Here is a 23,026-nt window from a genome sequence, read left to right on the forward strand (position 1 = left end):
TTAAAATTTCTTAAAATATACAAATAGAAGCATTACGAAAGTTTCTGAATTTAAAATTATGGTTCAATATTTCGATTCTATTCTGGATAAAATGTGATCGCTCTCATGCAAGAATAACATTGTTAACTCAATAACATATGAAACTGTCCCGATTACGAAACAGAGATTTCTGCGAAATAGACGTCATAAAACACATGTGACAAAAAACGCCCATCATATGTCGTACACAATTTATAATCTTATCTTATCCGGTTTGCTATTTACTAAGTACACGCCTACGGTTCGGGATTTAACCTTCGAAATGCTAGGAGACGATTGCAAACTTTGGAATCCAGGGTATGCATATCTTTGGTTACGTGACTTTGCTATGTAGTCTTTCGCCAATAACGCATCACCGTAGCTTAAATTCTGTTCCAAATTTAGAAATTTCATTGTTGTACCAGCTGATGGAAGTTTTTGATTTATGGCATGCGATTATATGTATGATAAGAAAAAATACATGATGTACAAGTACATGTACATGTACAAGTGTCATGATGTAATCATCCGCATGATGATGACGGTGATTGCATTATGACATTTTTTCCCTGATTCTTTTTGATCAGGAAACAACGGTTACTCCTTTGGTTCTCTTTTTTTTTTTTTTTTCAAAACTTCAAACTTTTGAACTTTTGCTTCACTAAGTGATTCTTTCGTCTTGGCTTGTGTAGAAAGATAATGAAGAATCATTAATATAATTATTGGCTTTATTTGGAAGGCTTTCCTCCAATTTCGCCACTAAACAAGCAAGGTTTCTGCAAATGTAATTCAGAGCCTCGAGGCTAGTTTGAGTTAGGTTAGTAGCTTAATTTTTGCTTATTCCAAATAACGTTTTCGGCCTTACTCTAAAGTTAATAAATCCTTCATAAATTCAACTCTTGTACAAACTAGAGATTGTCCAGATAGAAAGAGGATAACAAAGGAGGATTCTAATGTGCACAAAACGTTACGTATTCGGTCACAGTGACGTCTGTTAGGTGAACATTATCAAAAATATTTGCCGAGCTGTCGCATTCAAATGTCAAATTCACGACTATCTGTAGCGAGGTTTCGTTGGAAACAATGATAGAGCTAATAACTACTTTAGTATCACAATGGTCAACTTTTGCACTCTTTTGGAGATTTTCTCGACTGAATTGTCTGATTTTTTTTCCTTAGAAGCACTTCCATACGATAAATGTTGTGGTGAAATATGAACCCAATAGCTTCGAATCAAAATTTTAGCAGGATTTTATTTTACTCTTCTTCTTCTTGGTGTTACGTCCTCACTGGGACAGAGCCTGCCTCTCGGCTTGTGTGTGTTCTTATGAGCACTTCCACAGTTATTAACTGAGAGCTTTTCTTTGCCAATGTTGTACGATAACCAAGGGGTGGATCACTTCTTCAGTGCACATCGAATGTACATCAAATTGCATCAAATGCATATTTTGGACATTCACATCAGCTTAGCACTGGTCCTTTTTATCACATTGTGCTATAGCAACGCGTTATTGTTTGTTGTGAAAAGAGCAACATAGTTGTTCTCTTTTCAATAAAATGAACTATTCACTAACATTTTATTCGTTTCAGATACCCAAGCTGTTGTTTCAGAACGAATCATTTTAATTATAAATTAATAGTAGTTTACGGAACAAGTTGCAGAATGATGATTTTTACAGCACGAGTCGTAAATTTATCCTACGAGGCTTGCCGAGTAGGATAATTACGACGAGTGCTGTAAAAATCGAGTTCTGCAACGAGTTACGTACAACATTTTTTGCAATTTCGTAGAAGACCACTTGAGGGTATCATAAATTATATCAGCATGCATTCACCTTTATTTTACAATTTCTGAAAAATTGTTGGGTAATGATTCATTACGCAACTCAAAACAGTTGCGTAATGAGAAAGCGTTGCGTAATGAATCATTACAGCACTGGTTTCAGTTAGGTAATGACTATTCCCGCACTCCATAGTTCAGTGCAGGAAAGTAGGCCGTTTCATGACAGATCGGCGTGATGAAAAACAGCCTATTACGATAAGAAATTGCAAAAAAGCTTTATCGATGCCGCGGCAATCCACTTATGGATCCTTGGAGCTAAAGACGTCTGATTACTGAGGAGCTTTTTGAAAAATGGTGCATACATTAACAAGCTTTGTGAACTTCATGAGTTACAGGATGATAGTTTGATCGTCCCACGTCCCTGTCGGAACCACCGTCCTGAGAAACTCACATACTGTTTATTATTAGTGACGGTGGAACAAACAAATAAAAGCTTTGAAAATTGTTGGTCTGAATTATTATTTTTTATTTCTTTTATTGTCCATTAAGAACAGTTACAATAAAATATAGATTTTCGTATACAAAAATGTTCACGTGCCTATTGAACGTGTTGTCTACGTAACATATATTTGCTATGGATAATGTCATAATACTGTTCAAGAATGACAGCAAGTGGACAGGTCTTAGATCATAAAACATTTACCACAGCGTGTGCATAGCTTCTTCCTGATAAACTCCTCCCTATAACAGAACGTGATAGAGTAAAACTTTTGATCTGATATTTATGAATTAGCAGCATTGACGAACAAAACAATCACTGATAATTTCGGATGGGATTTCTTTTATTTTTGAACACGTCAATGATCCATCTTCGCAATGTGATGATTTCAAACTTCTCCGAAGCTGGAGTCCACCTTGTTATCAGCTTAATGTCCACGGACATAACACGATAACACTCTATGCCCAGGAAAGTCAAGAAAATTTCCATTACGAAAATATCCTGGACCGACCGGGAATCGAACCCAGACACCTTCAGCATAGATTTGATTTGTAGCCGCGGACTCTAACCGCTCGGCTAATGAAGGCCCCTTTCCTTGTTGATTTTAGACATATAATGACTCAGAGTGTACTAGTTATGGCTATAGTGATTCCCTATTCTGCCATATGTGAATTCTCGAAAATTTTCACATTTTGAATATTTTTTAATGTTTCAACATCGACATATATCTGATATCAAACTACTTCAACACATAAATTGATTAAAATTTTTGAAATAATTAAGTAATTACGTACCGTAAAACGGGGTAACTTTGATAATGCGAGACTCACAACATCTCAAACGAAATAACAAAGTTTCTGTCAATCAATTAAGAAAAACGAATGCAACAGTAAAGAGTATTAGTATAACACTTCATATCAAAGCCGTTTTCATCGGAATCAAGTGCATTTGAGGATTTATTTGCAAATATTAAAAACTTACAAGATTCTAGCATTTTTGCAACGCTTACAAACAATCTGTTCTACGATCACTATTTGATAAAGCATAATGAGTTCGTCACTTACCCATGACAGCTTAGTTTTAGTAGAACATGAAAATCAGAAATTTCCATATAGCGTTAAACACCTAGAGGTATGGAACGCCCTATAAATGTTCGTAATTCATTCAATTTTGTTCGATTTATACTCCATTATCAAAGTTACCTCAAAACAGAAAACCAACTTTCGATTGTATGAAAAATAATATATCCATTCAGAATAAATCTTTTGGCAAGCTATCAAGTGCAATCAATAGCTAGGATGTCAGTACTTGTTTTAAAAATATTAATTGTAATTTTTTGAAACAACATACATAAATATTGAAATTTTCATCGAAAAAAACTATCAAAGTTAGCCCGTTTTACGGTATGGCGAAATAAGGAACCATTATGTCCATAACTGGTACACCTACCGTAGTGAGTTATTGAGTTCTGCGTCTCTTTAAAAAATATAATATAGTGGTCCTTATTTTTGATAATCTTTTCTTCTGCAAGCTTTTTGACAGTTTTGTTATAAATAAATTTAAAAAAAAAAACATTAATGATCAAACTCTTCAGTTCAGTTTAGTTCTAAAAGTGTTAACTTAGGGTGGACTCAAAACAGTTTTTTCGGCTTTAATTTTAACGAAAACCACATCAAAAAAGTACCCTCAAAATTTGAAACTCTAAACTTAAGGTTTAGAGAAGGTACAAGCGACTTGAAGGTGAATTTTCAAGTTATAAAATACAACCTTTAGTAATGTCTGCATATCTTTATTATTTTTCAACCAATTTAAAGCTAGCATCATTCTCTCCAATAAAAAAAATATGATAGGTTTGTTGAATATTAAATTTGTATCAAATCAAAACATGTCTCAGTTAGAAGTTTGTCCAAATTTGTCCTTATTTTACTAAAAAATCGTCTTTGTCTGACCATGATTTCATTAATACCCAACCAATTTCAAATATTTTCACATGATTTTGCAGTAAATTCAGTTGTTTTCAAATTAAAACATATTTTTGACTTAGTTATTCAAGCAAAACTACCCAAAACAGGATTCTTTCATGATAATAGATTTTTTTTCCATATTTTCCATATTATTCATTTCTATTATTCAACTGAAGTTTATGAAGCATCTTGTTTAAACTACGAGTGTTAAAGTACACATCTTTTTCAAGAACGTGTAAATTTTTTTGTCGTAAACTTCATTAAAATTGCAGCTAAGACCATTATAAAGGATCAAAAAATTAGAAAAAAAACGTTTCAGGTCTAATATTAACGTTTAGCTGTAAAAATTTAAAACATGGAATTTTTTGAAGGACGTTTAACTCATTTAGCTACAAAATCTTCTTTGTTTGACCATCAGTTGAGTATTCAATAATTATTTTGTAGTTAAATGAGGAAAATTTGGGAGAAAACTACTCTTAACCAAGACTAGTTTTGATATTAGACAATTTTGATGTTCCTTAAAGCTTCAAAATTGGTTAGATGATCGATCGCACAGCTTCCAGTGCGAGTATATAATCTCAAACACGTACTTACATGCATTGAGAGTACACTTTAGGGTAAACATTGTCATTTGTCATCAAACGATTATGAACAAATCTATTCTTAGCAACCGAACTGTGGCAACAAAAGATTAACAGTAGGCTTCCTTTTGTTAAACTCGTAAACATCTCGTCTCTATCCGGCAGCCAAGCCCTTTAATTCACCTAATTCTAACCCAAACAGAGTTGTTTGTTAACCAATTAATCGCTTTCTGAAAATTTTTCATGGTAGTTTAGGTCTAGACGAGCTCATTCATCGCTAATGTGATGAAGTTTCCTAGGATGGATGGTACCTCGGTAAGTATATCTACAATGTATCTAGATCTAGATGTTTACGGTAGATTAACATCTAACGAAATATCACTTTGGTACTGCGGCTAGAGATCGTAAAACAATTATGTGTAGCTGTTGGAACATTGCCACGCAGCGGAAAGTGCAGTCATAATAGAAATAGATACAGTCACCCCACCCAGTTGAATCATCCACCATTTATGAATCAGCTGACTTCAAAAGACAAAATTATTATCAAACTTGTCACAAAACATCACAGAATTATTTTTACTGATAAGAAACTATGTGTAAAAATAATTCTGTGATGTTTTGTGACAAGTTTGATAATAACTTTGTCTTTTGAAATCAGCTGATTTATAAATTGTGGGTGATTCAACTGCGTGGGGTCACTGTATTCACTGTCATTACGGAGATACAGTCGTGTCGATTTAGAAAGTTGAATGACACCTGCTTATTAAATTAACAAAGTTATGAAGACTTCACTAAAGGAAACTTCAATTCGCTTGCGCCACCTCTAAATCTCAATGTTTTTGGCTCAAATTTTGAAGTTTCTTTTTTTATGTGATTTGAATTCAAAAGAGCACACGAATTTTTGGTTTTCAGAAGTTTTGAAAAATAAGCTTTCCTGCGAAAATTTTACTTTGAAAAAAGTCATTTAAAAATACTCAATGGGTATTTTCTAAGTTAATTTTCTCGATTTAAAAAAATGACGTTCTCTGAATTTTTGCAGAAAAAGTTGCCTTAAGTAAGCCTTAAGGCTATAATTTCAAATGTCGCTTATATAAAATATATAGCAAACCATCTCCAATTTCAAGTAATACCTCATAAATTCAAATCTTTAAAATTTGGTTTTAAGCTATCTAGGAAATACGATGGCTCAAAATCAGAGAACGCGATCTCGGAACGGGAGTAGTGTGTATTGAAAATAGAAGTAAGGTTCTTCAATAGGGTTCTAAAATGTTTGATGAAATTTAGTTTTCACTTCATACCACGATAGATCGTGTCTTACTAGTACTTTAGTCACAATGTCACTTTGACTTTTTTGATCATTTTTGACAAAAATGCCACAGGGGATTTCCTTTTAATACTGGGATTGTTTCTTACTGACATTTCTGAAGGTGCACGGAAAGCAAAATTCATTGAAATCTTGCGTTTAAACCAAGGCGTGTGATAAAATCTAGTGAACCAGAATAAATGTTGTTTTGGACTTAAACCGATAAAAAACATTCAAACATTGAGTAAACATGTATTTCAAAACTTAAGTATTTAATGCTGGTTTGCTGTTGACAAAAAAAGTAGTAGTTTTGTGGAAAATTTCTTCCCAGGAATAGTAAGGTAAATCACATTTTTTTTTTGATCGCAGTACGCAGTAGAGAAGAAATGTAATTTCTCTGTAGGAAATTTCTCGACTCATTCAGTTCAGGAATTTCTTCACTTTTCTTGAACTGAAACAGCAAAATTAGCTTTAGTACAAAAATTGGGACAGGGCTGAAAGACCCCATTTCAGTCTGGTAAGTAATTCTGCGCTAACGAACGATAAGCTTCCACCGACCTCAGCAGAACGAATCACCGAGAACCCAATAGCTTTGATTTTGAGAATTATTTTACCGATATATCGGCATTCCAAAATTTTCACCGAGATCTCGGCAAACATTTTATATGTATTTGGCAAATTTTAACCGACACCGTTCACCGATGTCGATTTCCGAATTTTAGTGTGGATGATATGAAACGTGAGTTCTATGAATGCCTAGATAATGCCTACGGAGAGAGTTCAAAACAATATTTCAAAAATACAGAGATCTTTGGGGAGCTTTTTTGCGATCCGTCATTGTAATGAAAAGCCATCTCTCAGCAAACAAAACTGGCTACCTTGTGTTGGTTGATGGGTGCTATCAAGTATAGAAAAGAAGATGTCAAGTATAGTATACGTATATGGAATAAAGACGAAATGAAGAAGTTGTAGTCGGGCTCATAATGGGTACTACTTTTAGTACTACAATCGGTTCCCACGCTTGGTACTCAAGTTCGACAGATCGCAGTACTCTTCCCTCATCATTCTAGATATGGAACTTCTACCTCACGTGACATAAAATTTTAAAGCACAGAATGTGATATGAACGTCTTTATTTTATTTTTGCAATAGGGTTTTAAAGCCTTATCTCAATTTTTGTACCAAGCGCTTGAGCTTTCGTCAGAAATTACTAAGTTTACTAAATTTTCTAATGTTTTGTATTGGTTCTGGTCTGAAAAACATTTTTTTTTAGTTTTAACCTCACCCTTTGATTCTAACTCAGATTTTGAGAGAATTATCTTTTCCGTGTGCCTTTCGAAATATCAGATAGGAACAACCCCAGATTCAAAAAGCAAAACCCCAGTGGGTTTTTATCGACGAAGTGAACATCAAAAATAATCAAAAGTGTGAAAGTTGAAATGTCAACGCATTTTTTTAATTAATGTTCAATTATGAAATGGCTGTTATTTGAGCAGCAATAGTTGCCAAAGTAGTTCCAAAAACATGTTTTACAATGGTATCAAATAATACAATTTCGTAGGCTTCGTGGCCGTGCGGTTAGTGTTACCAAGCACCGCATCGAATCAAGGAGTGTGGGTTCGATTCCCGCTTCAGTCCGGAAAACTTTTCGGTCAGGAATGTATTTCGACTGTGCCACTGAGCATTGCATGCTAGTCCGTTGTCTAGTGTGGTGCTTCCTTCAAAGGGCGAATCGTCCACTGGAAGTTTTAACGTGTTGCTGTCTTTAAAAACCAAAATTTCATTAAAAAATTGAGGACTTTAATACCAAGGACGAAATAAATACACAGTAGTCGGGTTCAGAATGGGTACCATTCATAGTACTACATTGGGTCCTTTGGTATTATAAAAGGTACTTTAGTTTGACATTTAGCAGTACACTTTTTACTACATTCTAGATTTTGCTCTGTTACTGTTACTGTTGTTGAAGGAACTTGGAGGTCTTTATTTCGTCTTTGCTGAAACCCTTATCCTCTTACGAGTTAAAAACGTTCACTTTTGAACGATCATACAGCTTCCAGTACGAGTATTCAAATCTCAAACACGTACTTACATGCGTTGAGAGTACACTTTAGGGTAAACATTGTCATTTGTTATCAAACGATTATGAACAAATTTATTCTTAGCAACCGAACTGTGGCAACAAAAGATTAACACAGTAGGCTTCCTTTTGTTAAACTCGTAAACATCTCGTCTCTATCCGGCAGCCAAGCCCTTTAATTAACCTAATTCTAACCCAAACAGAGTTGTTTGTTAACCAATTCATCGCTCCCTGAAATTCTTCCATGGAACTTTAGGTCTAGACGAGCTCATTCATCGCTAATGTGATGAAGTTTCCTAGGATGAATGGTACCTCGGTAAGTATATCTACAATGTTTCTTGATCTAGATGTTTACGGTAGACAAACATCTAACGAAATATCACTTGGGTACTGCAGCCAGAGCTCGTAAAACAATTATTTGTAGCTGTTGGATCATTGCCACGCTGCGGAAAGTGCAGTCATAATAGATATTCACAGTCGTTACGTAGATATAGTCGTGTCGATTGTGGAGAGTTGAATGACACCTGCTTACTTGGCACGAACTGCCCTATTTTTAATTATATAGGGGAATTTTCGTATTCTCGGCAGTCTAAGCCGATGCCTCGCTTCTTTTGAAATTTTCTCGGACATCAGCAGAGATATTACGCGTTTGTCTGTTTACATTTATATGCTGCTCAATCCTCTATAGATTCACACGAACAGAATTGTTGAAAGCTTTTTGGAAACGTTTTTACAATGTCTTGTCTTGTCAGTGTGACTATTGTCGGCAGCCTCGTTCTCTTCGGCAGCTATCCCATAAAAACTGGCGGCGAATCTCTTCGGCAGCTCTGCATCAGACGGATTTTGAGGCGAATCCATTTGAATTGATCACATCTTTGGCGAAATTGTTTGTTCAGTCTTGGAAATCTCGTCAGTGGGAAGCTGACAGAACGAAGAATCATCTGAATGTTGTCATTGGTGTGCTTCGATAGAAAAATACTGTGCTTTTGGCGTTTGAAATTTGGTTGCCGATAATAGTTGAAAAGGGCCGAAGCCGTAAATTATCCTATTCGAAAATATAAATTCGGTAGAAATTAATTGACAACTAAATATAGTTACATTGAAACCTCCATGAGATGGTATTGAAGAAATAGACCAATCCAATTGCCTGCGTAGTAGTGAAATGTTAACAAGAGATTCTTTGTTTGCCGTGAGAATTGTCAAACACTGCTAACACGGAGAAAACGGAAAACCCATATTTGAGTATTTTTTAACTTACTTTTGAGTTATTTTTCTCTCCCCATTTCATTCGCTCCTTCTATTGTTGTCAGAGAGCGAAGAGCAAAACAACCCAAAAACCGAACCTTAGTGCGTTACCTCAAATTTGAGTAAGTGGCACAGTACTGGAAGTTGAGTTATTTGATCTGCCGGTTGAGTGAAAAGAACTTAGCCAGTATGTATTTTTTCGCACGGCTGCAAATGAAAACAACTTCTACCCCGTCAACCCAAAATTAGGTTAACGCACGAACCCCCGGAATTGAGTGGAATGAACTCACTTTTGAGTACTTCATTTTCTCCGTGTATGTTTTCCATGAGAAAGTAAACATAAACATGTTATTGCTAAGGAGCATTCACTTCCTTGTTTGATTGACGTCCACCGAAAACTCAAATGATGTCAAACAAAAATCGATGCGTTTTCTTTCAGAAGAAATCGACATTTGTAAGATTGATTGTTTGTTGGTATTCGTCACTTTGCTTGGAGCCATTATTATTTTTTAGTAATTAGTATGAATGCATGTAGGTATTGAAGCTAACGAGTCATAAAACATCGACTCAATTAATGAGCCCTTGCCTTGGTCCGTATTGTTTTGAGTCACTTAAAACAGACTCTCAGCTTGATTACACAAATCGTTTTGGCCTCCAATATATTACGAAGGGCCATACATATTTTTAGAATCGAACTGAACTCATCCCCGCTCGCACTTTCCGTTATCAGCGTGTTTTTTTCTGTGGCCACGGTCAGACGGTCAATCGAACCAATTGATGCAATAATCCCGCTTCGTAGATTCCAGTTTGGGCCTGTTCCGCAATATAAGCCCCTCGAATTGCGTCGATACTATTCATTCTGGTGAGCAGGCCTCTATCAGCTTTCATCCGCGAGGACATACGTCACATCATCGATTCGATTGTTGTGAGAGCCCCCTAAAACATAGCCACATCAAAGATAAAGGCGTAAGATGCGAGCGATTTAATTCCACATCATGACCGGAGAGAGATAACTAGCTAACAAAGTAACCTTCGATCTAATCAGCGACCGGACCGCTTCACAGTGGTGCCATTTGTTACACGAAGCGGTCATAAACCATCTTACATAGGATTGCCGTATAGGGGGGGTCTGTAGCCTTGAGGTTACGCTTTCGCTTCATAAAGTGGAAGGTCATGGGTTCGATTCCCAGCCCCTCCACAAGAAAACTCGTCCAGGCACTAGAAGATGCATCACGGAGGACCGTGCTTTGGGGAGCACATCCATCCTCCGTCAGTATCAGATAGTGACTGAGACAAACTGACCCTCTTCGCAGGCAGCTAGCCTCACTAACAGCAGAGCTCTCTCCTACCTGCTCGGTGTGAGAGTAAAGGAGTAGGAGAGAGTGAAAGTAGATGTAAATATAGATAAGTTGAAGGTAGGTAGGTATCGGTAAAGAAGCTGCAGATCAACTGACTCCGGCACAGTAGTGGCCAAGTGCACAGAGTGCCTTAAAAAAAAAAGGATTGCCGTATGGTATTCTATAGAAGGACATGTTTTTCTTTTCGATCATATGTCCTCCCGTCCTCCTTTAGACTGAAAATATCCTTTTGTTTTTAAGTAGAGGTAAACGGGGCAAGATGACCACCCTAGGCATGATAGATCACACTTTGTTTTGTAGACTTCCTATTACAGTTTTTTTAACCCTCAAAGCCCCGGGACAGAACTTTTATTTTCAATCGGCTGGTGCTCAGAAACAAATAAGTTTAATGAAATGCGGTTTTCACTACGATCGAATGAGTTAGACTTCCTGCGAGTGGGATTTTTAAGCCGGAAGTTTAGGTCTGGATATGTTTTTTTAAATAAAGTCCTAGTAACATTTGTACAGCAACAAAACCAATATTTAACGATAGGTTTCAGCCATTTTAGACATCAAAGTAACGGATCAATGCAAAAATACATCATTTGGTTTCCTAAGTAATCACTAGCCCGCTAATTTGGGCTTATAGGGCTGTTATATGACTAATATAGGGTATGTCAGCTGTATAATAGCCCTATATTAGCACGGAGGGCGAATTAAAGTGCTATTTGGTTACTTGGGTTATTTTACTGCATGGGGCCAAAAGGGGAGGGGAGGGGGAACCCCCGGAAGTACTTTTTCGTTAGGAGCCGAGGCCAAGGAACATATGTAAATTTGAACCGAAGGCACTTGAACGTCATTAAATCATCTCAGATACGCAATTCAAGACTTCATCTCTCAATATTATCAATTTTACCACAAAGCCATTCCATGAAAAACCGATCTGGTGGGTCACCGAATTCCGTGGAAATTTGCTATTTTAATCCTTATCCGTAATAAGGATACACGTGTTTTCGGATTTTTTTTTTATTAGAGTGTCCATTTCCGAAATACGGTGACCAGAAAAATCGCGGTTTTGCAAAATTGTTATTTCCTAAGAAATTATACCTTTAGAACCGCTTGATCGATTTTCAATTTTCTTGGACGGAATGGAAACTAATAATTTTGACTTTTCAAGAAAAATGTAAAATTTCACAAAAATTGGTTTTACATGAAAAATAAATCAACAATTTCCGTTTTTTCGTGTTCTGAAGGCCTCGAGACAAAAAGGTTTATGGCTGTTCTCATTTTTTCTTGAATGTTCAGAATCTTTAGCATCTACTGTCAAATTTTCAGCGATGTATTTTTCTTAGTTTTTGAGATATATTTTTTTGAAAATAAAAAATCCGTCATTTTTCATCGGCACACACTGTAGGTATCAGCGCATTATATTTTTTATTTTTAAAAATATCATAACTTTTGAACAGCTCAACCGATTTCCAATCTTTTTTATTCAATGAACGCTTGAGATCTAAATATAAAACTCTTAAAAACATATGTTTTACATGAAAAAATATAAAAATTTCTAGTGTTTTAAATATTTTTTACAATTTTTCATGTAAAAAAATATCTTTCAGAGCTTTATATTTTTTTTTTGGAAAGTTGAAATCTTAAGCTTTTATTGAAAAACAAACTGAACGAATTTTACAAGGAACAAAAGAAAAAAGAAAATAAGTAGTAGAATTTTAGTAGGTGCCATTTCTCAAAAAACGAGCAGAAGAATTTCAGAAGGTGCCATCTGAGATGAATATTTGGAGCACTGCCCATAACTGCATAACAGTCACATTCGACATTTTTGACAAATTAGAGTTAATACCATGGAGAGTCATCAAATGATAAATACTTTCGATCAACTTAATTAAATGAATCCTGAGGGGATTCTGATGAGAATCCTGAGAGGAATTGGGTGAGAATCCTTAGAAAATTCTAGTGAGAATCCTAAAAGCATACAGATGAGAATCTTGAGAGGATTCTGATATCAGAATCCTACGACAATCATAGGAGGATTCTGAATCCTGAGAGATTTCTGATGAGAATACTTAAAGGATTCTAATGAGAATCCTGAAAGAATTCTAATGAGAATACTAAGATCTGAGAGATCTGAGAGCATTCAAATGAGAATCCTGATAGGATTATGATGAAAATCCTTCGAGATTTCTCAAGAGAGTTCTGAGAGGATTCTGTTGAGAATCCGGAGAGGATTTTATGGATGCTGAGAGGATTCTATTGAGAATCCTGAGAAGATACTCAAGAGAATTCTAAGAGTATTCTTATGCCAAACCTGAGAGGATTTGGATGAGAATCTGGAAGGGATTCCTGGAGGATTGTGGTAAGAATCCTAAGAGAATCATGACACGATTCTGGTTAGAATCCAAAGAGGATTCTGATGAGCATATTTCGAGGATTCTTGTGAGAAATCTGAGAGGATTCTGGTGAGAAAACTGAGGGGATTCTGGTAAAAATCCTGAGAGGATTTGGATGAAAATCCTTAGAGCTTTCGAATGAAAACCCTTAGAGGGCTAGGATGAGAATCTTGAGAGCAATCGGGTGAGAATTCTAAGAAAATTCTAGTTAGAATCCCAAAAGCATACCTTTGGGAACTAGAGAGGATTATGATGAGAATCCTGAGAGAATTCTGAAGAAAATCCTGAGGGGATTCTGATGAGAATCCTGAGAGGATTCTGATGAGAATGTTGTGAGGATTCTGATGATTGAGAATCATGAGAGAATTGTGATGAGAATTCTGAGCGGATTCTGATGAGAATGCTGTGAGAATTCTGATGAGAGTCCTGAGAGAATTCTGATGAGAGTTCTGAAAGCATTAGAATGAGAATCCTGAGAGAATTTTGATTTGAATCTTGAGAGGATTAGGAAGAGAATCCTGAGAGGATTCTCAAGAGAGGATTCTGGTGAGTATCATGGGAGGATTCTGGTGAGAATCTTGAGAGGATTATAATAAGAATCCATAGAGAGTTCTCGTGAGAATTATCAAAAAATTCTGACAAGAGTCATGCGAGAGGTCATAAAGAATCCTGAGAGGATTTTGATGGGAATCCTGGAAAGATTCTGTTGAGAATCTTGACAGAATTCTGCTGAAAATCCTGAGCAGATTTTGTTGAGAATCCTAAGAGGATGCTGGTTAGAATTAAAAGAGGATTTTAGTGAGAATCCTTGGAAGATGTTAGTAAGAATCCTGAGAAGATTCTGGTAATAATTCTGAAAGGATTCTGGTAAGAGACCTGAGAGGATTCTGAGAAGAATCATGAGAGAATTCTGAGAAAATCCTAAGAGAATTCTTGTGAGAATCTTTAAAGTATTCGGATGAGAATTCTGAGAGTATTCAGAAAGGATTTTAATGAGCACCCCAAAGAGGATTCTGATGAGAAGCATGAGGGGGATCTAATGTGAATCCTGAGAGAATTCTAATGAGAATACTAAGATGATTCTGATGAGAATCCTGAGAAGATACTGTACTTAGAGCATTCGGATGAGAATTCTAAGAGGATTCTCATGAGAATTCTGAGAGGATTCGGATGAGAATCCGGAGAGGATTTTATTGAGAAAGCTGAGAGGCTTCTAGTAAGAATTCTCAGAGAATTCTGGTGTAATTCTTGGTGAGATTCCTGAGAAGATTTCGGTCATAATCCTGACACATTCTGGTAAGAATCCAAAGAGGACTCTGATGAAAATCCTGAGAGGATTCTAGTGAGAATTCTGAGAGAATTCTGGTGAGAAAACTGAGAGGATTCTGGTAAAATTCTAGGATGATCCTGAGAGGACTCTGGTGAGAATCCTGAGAGAATTTGGATGAGAATCCTTAGAGTATTCGGATGAGAATGCTGAGAGGAATTGGGTGAGAATTCTAAGAAAATTATAATGAGAATTCCAAAAGCATACTGGTGAGATTTTTGGAAGAGTTCTGATGAGAATCCTGAGAGAATTGTGATGAGAATCCTGAGAAGATTCTGATAAGAATCCTGAGAGGATTTGGATGAGAATCATGAGAGGATTCTGATGACAATCCAGAGAGGATTCTGATGAGAATCCTGAGAGATTTCTGATGAGAACCCTGGGAGAATTCTGATGAGAATACTGAGAGGATTCTGATGAGAATCATGAGAGGATTCTGATGAGAATCCTGAGAGGATTCCGATGCGAGTACTGAGCGCATTCGGATGAGAATTCTGAGAGGATTCTGATGGGAATCATAAGAGGAAAATCCTAAGATTTCTAAGAGAATTCTGTTGAGAATCCGGAGAGGATTTCATTGGGAATTTTGAGAGGATTCTGATGAAATACCTGAGAGAATACTGATGCCAATCCTGAAAGGATTTGGTTAAAAATCCAGAAATGATTCTGTTTAGAATCTCAAGAGGTTTCTGATGACAATCCTGAGAGGATTCTGTTGAGTTAGCATTCTCAGGATTCTGGTGAGAATCATAAGAGAGTTCTAACAAGAATCAAGAGAGCATTCTGGAAGAATCATAAGAGAATTCTGAAAGAATCCTAGTAGGATTTTTATGACAATCCTGAGAGTATTCTGATGAAATGTCTGAGTGCATTTCACATTGAGGCAATTTAGATAAAAACCCTCAGATGATTTTGACATGAGAGGGGGTTGCCTATTTTAACCGTTACGGTTCAAATAAAAACTTGAAAAGGGAACATAAATTCTAACAAGGATCCCGAAAGTATTCTAAAAGAATTCATAGAAAATTCTGATGAGAACCTAGAGAGAGGATATGAGAATCTCGAGATATGAGAATCTCGAGAGGATTTTTGAACGAATCCAAAAGATTCTTATGGGAAACCTGAAAGGCTTCTGAGAAGAGGCTTCTGAGAAGAGGCTTCTGAGAAGATTCTGATGAAAATCCAAAAGGGATCTGATGAGAATTTTAAAGATGAGATTCCTGTGAAGGCTCTGATACGAATTCTGCAGTATTGCCGCTAGTAGAGAAGTGAATAGTTGCTCACATTCAGAATATCCTTCTTCCCGCCCTGACTGGTTCATGATCTGACACAGAAGAGCTGATTATTTGTATATCAATGATGATTTAGTCTTTTTTAAGAATAAGCTGTTCTTTGAAATTCATTACTAATGCATGCTAACTGTAGTTCACTATTGGTTTCATTTTCAGCCAAACAGCATTCGGCCAAATGGCATTCGGCCAAATGACCCTTTCGGCCAAATAGTGTTCGGCCAAACGGCATTCGGTCACATGACCTGGAACCCTTAGAAGGTTACAAGTTTCGAATCAGTAGTATACATTAGATGTATGGAAGATTGAGACGTCGCACGATAAGTTTTGAACATAAAACTGAAATGTCCTCAAAGTGACCCTTGTGGAACCTGTGCCAGGAGCTTTAGAATGGCCACATCTATTCATACCAGTACAAAATTTCAGAGACTTTGTAATTTAGTTCTTAATCGGTAAGTTGTGGGTTGTTGGTCTGTTCGACAAAGTTGTTCAATTTCAGAAGTCACTCAAATTTGCAGAACACACCAACATTCCACGACTTACTGTTTTCGAATTAAATTAAAAAGTCTCACGGTTCCTTACTTTTGTCTTTGAACAACCCTCTGAAACTTTATGTAAAAAGGCTGCAATGTAATAATTTCCTTACAGGCAAAATTTCAAATTATTTTTAGTTCGTCATCCAAATTTCAGCCAATTCGGACCACCAGAAGCTGAGATACAGCTCCCCAAACTTGGGCATTTTGCATGGAAAAACAGCATTTGGTTACTAACTTATGTCACTAACTGTATGTGTGAATTTTGGCATTAATATAATTATGTTGTTTCTAAAAAATTCTGGGATTTCAGTAGGAATTTAGGTTTTTATAAAGTAATTCGGAATTTTACGTGTAAATTCCGACATCCCGGATTCTCGGATTTTCTTTTTAATTCCTGAATCCTTATAGGAATTTTGCGATTCCGATAAACATTCTGGATTTGGTATGATAATACTGGAATTTTAGATTCCATTCTAGGAAAATTGTGGAAAAATTAGATATCTGGTAAACATTATAGAATTTGGTAATTGATCTCTTGAAATTCTTCTGGTATCTTTGAGACAGTATTTCCGTTAGAATCTATTAGATTTTGATGGAATTACTGTGAACTATAATGTGAATCTTTGGAATTCAGCAGTTAGTCTTTGGAATTTTTGTAAACACCTTCGAGTCTTTGAGATTCCGTTGATTTCCAGTTCCATTGTGATTTCAGAGTAACACTTCAATATAAACCTTTTGAATATCGTTAATTATTTTATGCATTCCGATGAGATTTTTTTGATATCGATATGAATCCTAATAGTTTCGAAGAATCCTGAAGATTTACCTGAAAAATCTTACTTTATCTTTCAAAAGTTCAGTTTTCCCTCGCAATTCCTTAAAAAAATCATTAACTCTGTCAAATCTAATACAGAGATTCACTGAGAGTTCTATTAGAAATTCTTCTGTGAATTTCTTTTAATAGTTTCCCTAGAAATTTTATTACAAATTCTTCCACGAAGTTCATCAAAAGTCCTTAAGAAGTATTTCCAAAATAATAAATTTGTAAAGAAGATTCTGATGAACCTTCTTGAGAAATTGAGTTTTATTTTTAAATTCATTAGAAAGGTTTTAACTATCCTGTAATTTATCTCTAGAGAAAAAAACTATAAATTATCTTTCATTTTATCATTACCCATCTATTGTCCATGCAAATATTGCCACCAAGATTTAAATTCATAAAAATCTTACATTTTCGCGTTAAACTACTACAAAATAGTCGATAATGGACCCTTCAAAAAAGTTTGTTTGGGATTTCCAGAGGTAAGAAAAATGGATTCAACATCAATATTTTCACCATTGTATCAGGAAACTTCGGAGTTCATACAAAATATTATGTAAGATTTTAGTAACTAATACTTTCAGTAAAAATTCCATCCGTTTTAACACCAATCATTTTCTATTATGAAAGACGTAGAAAAAAGAACAATAATTTTTGTAGTAAATCCTACAAGGACTACTTCAGCTTTTCTGTGAGGTACACTGTCAACGAGTTTCAGAAATTCTGCGGTTTAATTCGTGAATTTTACGACAGGAATTTAGTATTTTTTTCCGAATTATTTAAGCTGCAATTATTCAAAAAAATACCAACAAAGAATCCATTACCATTTGCAAAAAATGGAGTTATTAGAACCTGAAAGAATACTTGATGGAACTTGTGGAGATTTTTTTTTTTAAAGTTCGAGAATACATTGCAAAATCTTAGTAAATTTGGTAAAAAACTTCTTCAAAAAAAAAAATCCAAAAAATCGTTAGTGCGGTTTAAGTCAAAAAAAAAAAAAAAATCTGGTCAATGCTTAAATTAATCTTTGGTATTTTTTTCGGAAGAATCTCAGGGAATCAATAATTTAATTCTCTAAGAAATCCCTGAAAAAAAAATACATGGAATCTTTGAGTATTTTCGTGGAAGAGCTTTTGAAAGAACAGTTTCCATCCGCTAGGAGCTTTATAGAAATGTTGGAATTCTTAAAACATTTCTTAGTTTGCTATTTTTGAAAAAAAAAAAATCGAGGGAGTTTTGAAGGAATGCGAGATGTTGCTTCTTGATTTAAGATAAATCTATAAAATAATTATCTGTAAAAAAATACAGATAGATTTGCGGAGAACTTCTCTGAGAAATCATGAATAACATTTTCCCAATTAAATTCTTTTTAATTGCTCATGAAATTCTTGTGGAATATTACGAGGAATCCTTAAAGTAACATCCCTGGAACAGCCATTTAATTTTTTTGCTGTGATTTTTTCAAACAATCCTGTAGAGAAACTTTAGAAAGAATTTCTAAAGCAAACTTCAAAAAACTGTAGGTGAACTCTCTGAAGAATTCATGGAATGAATCCTTACTTGGTGATTTTGAAGATGTTTTTGTTGAGAATCTTAGAACTTATTGGAGAAATTCTTAGAAGTTCCTGAAAATCCAAAACAAATTATTAATGAACAAAGGAGGATACTTTAAACTAACAATTGGAATTTATATGCAATAAGTACCTAGAGAACCTTCCATGAGAAATAATTAAAAGAATTTCTAATGTGTTCTCTGGCGGAATTCTTCAAGAGATTTTTAAGCAATTCGATAGAGATTGCTCGAGAAATTATCAGAAATTCTGTAAATAATTTTTCATGGGAATTTCAGGACGAACTCAGTGAAAACTAGTAAATGAGTTCTTGAAGAAAGTACTGAAAAGTACGAATATAATAATTGAAGAAATTCCCGTAGGAATTCTCAGAGGATTTTTTTCAAAGCACATGATTGAATAACTGGAAAGATCTAGGAAGAAATTAAAAGAAGATTCCTTGTAAGTTTTTTGTTAGATTTCTTGAAAGATTTTTGAAATAAGAAATATATGAAAGGTGGTAGGTTATTTGGCATAAAGCCGTTTGGCATAATAGTCGTTTGTCATGATAGTCGTTTTGGTATAATGAGTCTGAAACCAAGGATTTCTTAAGATGACACTCGATTTTTCGTTTCTATTGAATTCCTCTGACGACATCAGGATTATTTTGGAGTCAATTGATACAAAATGACACTTTATTCAACAAACATATGCTCCTCCAAATATTAATTCTTCTTTTGAGCTTCGCTATTGGAATAGATTTTTGCACTGAAGATTTTGATATATTTAGCACAAATTTGCCTTTCTTTCAAATATTGGATGTTCTTTCTAAATATGAAGTTACTATAATAATAAGTATAAAAACTGTTAATTTAAAATTTAAATAAATTTCACCTGCTTTTATACATAGGCTGTTCTTTGGAGCTATATTTTTAGATATTTTTTTGTTTCCAACTGATATGAGGGCGTCAATCGATAATATTGATCTGCTCAAGTTATCAGTGAAAATAGAAATCGATTACTGTAGTTATTTCGATAATTCTGAACGCAATTTTTGATATATTTTCGTTTTAGTACGCTGCAATATTTTTTTAAATAGTTTTAGTAATAAATTTTGCCTTCTTTTAATAATAGGCTGTTCTTTATATTTATACTGTTATAAGATAAAGTTTAGTAAAGCTAACTGTTACTCATTTTTATAATTTGCTGTTTTATCAATTTTTGCAAGCCGTGCTATTAGCATTATCAAAACTTTAGAACCTGCTTATATTTCTACATATTATAAAAGCAAACACACGATCTTGATGATTTCGAGATATGCTGGAAAAATATTATTTCAATCACATTTTTTTCTTTTTTTTTTTCGATAATAGACGGCGTTTTTGACCTTCATTTCCAAAATTACAATTACTATCGAATCGAAGTTTTGCCACAAACATTTTCTTTTACAAATGTGTTGTATATATGAGTTATGCTGTGAGAAGATTTTTTTGCGTTTATATCTTAAACATTTTAAACGAAAAATAATCTGCTCTCGTATATAGGCTATTTTTGCATTATGCTGCAATAATAGAACCTTGGATTAGAGCTTTCAATTTTTGCAAATGAATTTTCCCTTCTTTTACCAAGTAAGTACCATCATGTGTTACGTCCCAACTGCGATCGAGCGAAAATTCTATGAGCATCCCCTTTATTATTAACTGCGAACTTTCTTTGACAAATTACTATTTTCAAATATATATATCACAACAAGCTCAAGGATAATCTATGTTCTGGAAAGTAGATATAATTATTATTTCGAAAAGATCTTTCACCAGACCCGTCACGAGTTTTATTTAGTTATGCTCTCTAATGTCACAACAATGTTTGACATCCATAGCTTGAAAAATCTCTAAACACCACGCTTGTTGAGAACCTAACAATTTTTTTTTTGCTTTAAAATGCTGATATTCATTCTAAGTCACTCATTATTCCAAACGGCCTTATGCCAAACTACTTTATGCCAGACGGGGTACAATCATATGAAAGCAATACGAATACGATACGAAAACAAGTATTTGATAGGCCCCCCCTAGGCCCCCTCCAGAAAAAAAATCCTAGCTACGCCAATGGTTCTCGACTGGAAGTTTGAGGAATTTGAGAAGCGAGCGTAGCACGGTCAGTGAGTGCAATGCAAGCATCAGTGTCGCTGCTTGGTGGTCAGTGAGAGAAACTGCATTTTCGAAAGGTCGAGGTCTGTACTTTTTGCCGCTGGCGCCATCTATTAGCAGTTCAGAACGATGTAAACAGTTGTTACCCTATTGAACGAACGAATTCTGCAATGCCCCTTCACGAGACGTTCAAAATCAGCTGATTCGGAAGCTGTTTGACAGTTCTTATGTGTAAATGACAGCCCTGTGTATGCACCGATGTAAAGGAATGCATACACGGGCCTGTCACATGAAAAGGCCTATGCCTGTTCTTCACATATATAAACGGATGTGCTATTTAAAAATACTATATGGGACAGTATGAACTAAATTATTGCATTATTTGTTGAACATTATAATAATATATATAGTTGAAAATAGACAATATATTGCTGTTTGCGTTTGACATGCAAGTCTTGTCTAAATGTGTTTGAAATGCGGTGGAATGAATATTATATTTGCAGATGAGTTGAGGATGACCTGCTTATAAGAGAAAAAAAAACCCTTTCAATAATCTTAACCTAACTTAACCTTAATATTTAACGTATTAATCGAGGCAATAGAAAATTGCAACGATTTTTGTCTAAAATTATTAATTATTTCATTTGACATTTGTTCCAATGTTTCATCATTGGATATTCTATGTAACTCATTGGTACTATTGCAGGGAGGGAGCTTCAGAATTATTTTCAAAATGTTATTTTGAATCCTCTTCAGAGCTTTCTTCCGGGTATTACAACAGCTAGTCCATATTGGTACAGCATACAAAATGGCTGGCCTGAAAATTTGTTTGAATATCAAAAGCTTGTACTTAAGACAAAGTTTTGATTTTCTATTGATAAAAGGATAGAAACATTTTACATATATGTTACATTTGGCTTGAATGCCCTCAATGTGATTTTTGAAAGTTAAATTCTTATCTAGCATGAGCCCTAGATACTTAACTTCATCTGACCAATTTATTGGAAACCCTCTCATCGTGACAATATGTCTGTTTCAAATACAGGGCTTTTGGTTTATGTGGGAATATTATTAGTTGAGTTGTAGAAGCATTAGGAGAAATCTTCCATTTCTGCAAGTATGAAGAAAAAATATCCAAACTTTTTTGCAATCTACTACAGATGACACGCAGGCGAAGAGCTCTGTGTCATCCGCAAACAAAGATTTGTGACAACCCTGAGGTAACTCAGGTAAGTCAGATATGGAAATATTGTATTATATTGGTCCCAAAATGCTGCCTTGAGGAAAACCAATTTTTACAGGAAGCCTTTCAGACCTGGAGTTCTGATAATTAACCAGAAGTGAACGATTTGACAGATATTTTTTGTCCTATGGTCGGAACCACTGTGCGTTTGTGCGGGTGCAGTTGCTATGGCGATTATGAATCGCGCGCTTATCAGCCTACCGCGCGTTTCAAAGTAATTCTAATGACGTTGCGACGATTATGAAAGCAGCTCGCTGCGCGCTTTTTGAGACAATTGATAAGCGGTAGAATGCAGTCGAATCGAATCAATCGAGCTTTGGAGGGGGGAAATTGGGGGTTGAGCGATCACTTGCACTCATTTAGTTTGTTTTAGCTGCCGAATGGCCGACGGGGGATGATTGATTTGTTATTGACGGGTTTTTATTACGGGATGGCTAGCTGAGCTGTGTGCATAGGAATTTCCTATTGGACGAGATGATGATTGTAATTGGAAACCGATAGCGCTTCAACCCTTGGGTAATAACAATATGGTCATTAGCGGGGCAGTTAATGGTACACAGTGGTTCAAACCCAGTTTGAATGGACTTCCAGGTTATTATTCTTGGTTGATACATTTAACAAATGTTTTCAGTTTGCACATTTTCCTGACAAATGGAAAAATGCCAAGGTTGTACCAATTTTAAATCAGGACAAAATTCCTGCCGTAGCTTCTAGATATCGTTAAATCAGCTTGGGTTTCTCCATATGTCTAGACATATAAAAAGCATTAGAAAGTATTTGAAACAAAGGTTTGATTGTAAAATGTAAAGTTTTTAATTTTCCAACGAATATTTTTAGAATATTTCAAAGTTATCTGTCAAATCATACAATTCAGGTTAATTATCTGAACTCCAAGTATG

The 23,026-nt window shown here is 35.2% G+C and overlaps 1 protein-coding gene across 3 annotated transcripts in view; it reads right to left on the reverse strand.

Moving 5' to 3' along the window:
• LOC5569932 overlaps window positions 1-23,026 on the reverse strand; it is a 165,500-nt gene that overhangs the window by 30,021 nt on the left and 112,453 nt on the right. The window lies entirely within an intron of this gene.

This window comes from Aedes aegypti, chromosome 1, assembly GCF_002204515.2.
Source record: "Aedes aegypti strain LVP_AGWG chromosome 1, AaegL5.0 Primary Assembly, whole genome shotgun sequence".
In the NCBI taxonomy this organism is placed as follows: domain Eukaryota; kingdom Metazoa; phylum Arthropoda; class Insecta; order Diptera; family Culicidae; genus Aedes; species Aedes aegypti.